This window comes from Elephantulus edwardii, unplaced genomic scaffold (genome assembly GCF_000299155.1).
Source record: "Elephantulus edwardii isolate Elephantulus edwardi_28Jun2011 unplaced genomic scaffold, EleEdw1.0 scaffold00001, whole genome shotgun sequence".
NCBI lineage: Eukaryota > Metazoa > Chordata > Mammalia > Macroscelidea > Macroscelididae > Elephantulus > Elephantulus edwardii.
In genome coordinates, this window is record NW_006399751.1 from 23,933,249 (window position 1) to 23,936,246 (window position 2,998).

The window sequence follows — 2,998 nt, forward strand, 5'->3', positions numbered from 1 at the left end:
GGTGGATTGATTCGGTGACTGGGGTAATCGGGATGGGTGTGTCAGAGGCGGTGCGGTTGGCGCAGGATAGAGCAGGGTTTAGGGCTGTTGTACATGGGGTCTCTATGAGTCGCAAACAACTCGATGGAACATAACAACAACGGCAAAATCTTAAGAGACCCAGGAACCCAGGGAGAATTAAAAAAAATATGGAGGTAATGCATAGATAATCACTATACAAAAAGGAACTGACCCATGCTGAAATATTTCACAAAATAACATATGATCAAGAGCCAATGGTGAGGAAGGAACAAGTTCAAGATACAACGAAGGCACTAGCAAAAAATAAGACCTTAGAAGTAGATGGGCTACTATATGAAACTTTCAATTAACTGATAGAAGCCTGAGTGTGCTCACCAATCTATGACAGAAAATCTGGAGGAGAGCTGCTTGGAAAACTGACAATAAAACATCCATATTTGTTTCCATTTCCAAAAAAAGGTGATCCAACAGAATGTGGAAATTATAAAAAAATATCATTACTGTTACACGCAAGCAAAATACTGAAAATCTAAAAAACAGCTAAAACAATACATTGACAGCAAATTGCTAAAAGTATTAAGTTGGGTTAAGAAGAGGCCTTGGTACCAAGGATACCACTGCTGATATCAGATGGATCCTAGCTGAAAACAGAGAATATCAGAAAAATGTTTATTTGGGCTTTATTGACTATGCACAGACATTTGGCTGTGTGGATCCTAACAAATTGTGGCTAACATTGAGAAGAATGAGGATCATTCTTCAAGAACTGTGCTCATACAAAATCTCTATCTAAACCAAGAGGCTGTTCTGCAAACAGAGTAAGGGAACACTGCATGGTTTAAAATTAAGACAGGAGTGTGTCAGGGTTGTATCCTCCCTCCATAGCCATTTTATCTGTATGCTGAGCAAATTATTTGAGAAGCTGGACTCTATGATTGTAGGATTACAATCATTAGGATTGTAGGAAGACTCATCAACAACCTATGTTATGCAGATGACACAACCTTACTTGCTCAAAGTGAGAGAGACTTGAAGCACTTGTTGCAGAAGATCCAAGAATAGCTGTCAAAATGCATTGCATCTCAACACCAAGAACACAAAAAATTCTTACCACTGGACTGATAGGCAACATCATGATAGATGGAGAAAAGACTAAAACTGTCAACAACTTCATCTTACTGGATTCATAATCAAGACCCTTGGTTCCAGCAGACAGGTAATCAGAACATATTGCACTGGGAAAGTCTGCAGTCAGGGACATCTCCAAATTATTGATGAACAATGATATCAGTTTGAATACTAAGGTGTGCCTGACTCAGGCCAGGGTCTTTTCAATCACTTGCTATGCATATGTGAGCTGGATAATGAAGAAGGATGACAAAAGAATTGATGCCTTTGGGCTGTGGTGTTGGAGAAGAGCACTAACTATCCCATGGCCTGCCAAAAGAACAAACAATTGTCTTGAAGAAAAGTGTACCCAGTGTGCTCACATACTTTGGGCATGGTGCTAGGAGATTACTCCTTGGAGGACATCGTGCTTGGAAAGAGTGGCATAAGAAGAAGACCATCAGCCAGGTGGATTGACACAGTGACTGCCACAATGGGCTCTAGTGTGTCAGGAAGTGTGAGGATGGCACAGGATAGGACAAGGTTCAGATCTGTTGTTCATAAGGTCATTATGAGTTGTACTTGACTCAACAGTGCCTGAAGACAACATTCATTCTCTATATTTGGGGCGGGTAGTGTGTGTGTGTGGTGGGGGGGATGTGTGGAATCCAAGCCACTGGAGAACATGGACTATCTGAAGAAAGTAGCATCAGGACAACAGAAGACTCCTTAAGAAACTGCAGATAACATTGCTTACTGAAAACAAAGACTTAAAGCACTTATTAATGAAAATACTAAAAACATTCAGGATGGATTTAGCCTCAACATAAAGAAAACAAAAATCCTCACTATTAGACTAGTTCCTCACAATTAGACTAGTATATGCTGAAATGATAAACGGAGGAAAGGCTGAGGTCAAGAATTTCATTTTACTTGGCTCCACAATCAATGTGCATGGCAACACCAGTCAAGAAATCACCCAATGCATTGCATCAGGTCCATCTTTTGCAAACCATCTCTTTAAAGTGTTAACAATGCCATTTTGAGGAGTATAATATCTCTCCCCTATGCCAAGATATTTTCAACTGCCAGTTTTGCAAGCAAAAATTGGACCATGAATAAGAAAAAAACTAAGAAGGATTGATGCCTTTGAATTGTGAGGCTGTGAATAATATGGGATATACTATGGACAGCCAAAAGAACAAGCAAATGAGGTTTCCTTTCAAACTTTGGGTCTATTACCAGGAAGGGCTAATGATGGGGAAAAGGCATCATGCTTAATAAAGCAAAGAGGTCAGAGAAAAAAAACAAAAGGAAGAACTTCAACTAGATGGACTGACTTAATAGTGGCTGCAACAATAGCCCCAAGCACAGTAGCTGCTCTGAAGATGTCGTAAGACTGAGCAATGTGTTGTCAACAGGGTCACTGTGAGTAGGAGCAGACGACACCTAACAACACAACAAAACAAATATCAATTCCTCTATTATTTCTTTGATCTCTCTGGACTTTCCTTATTTTGTTCCCAGAAACAGACCAGCTTCACCCTTCTCTTTTTAGTTATTTCATCTATTCCCAAAGCTTGGGGTTGTTGTTGAATTGCAGCTGATCTTCTACAGAGTTTTCAGTTTAATTGCACTGGAGGAGATTATCCATTTCTCAGGCAGAACGGGTGATAGATTTGAATAGCATGCCTTCGGGTTAGCAGCACAACTCCTTACCAATAAGCCACCAGAGCTCCCTTAAAGCTTGGAATACAGCTTGCAATAAACCTGTATCTCCAACCCCACTCATTCTCTTCCTATGTTAAAAAAGACATTTCAAATGATCAGGCCCATTAATGCCTCCAAAGAAGTATTTTTAAAACAGAAC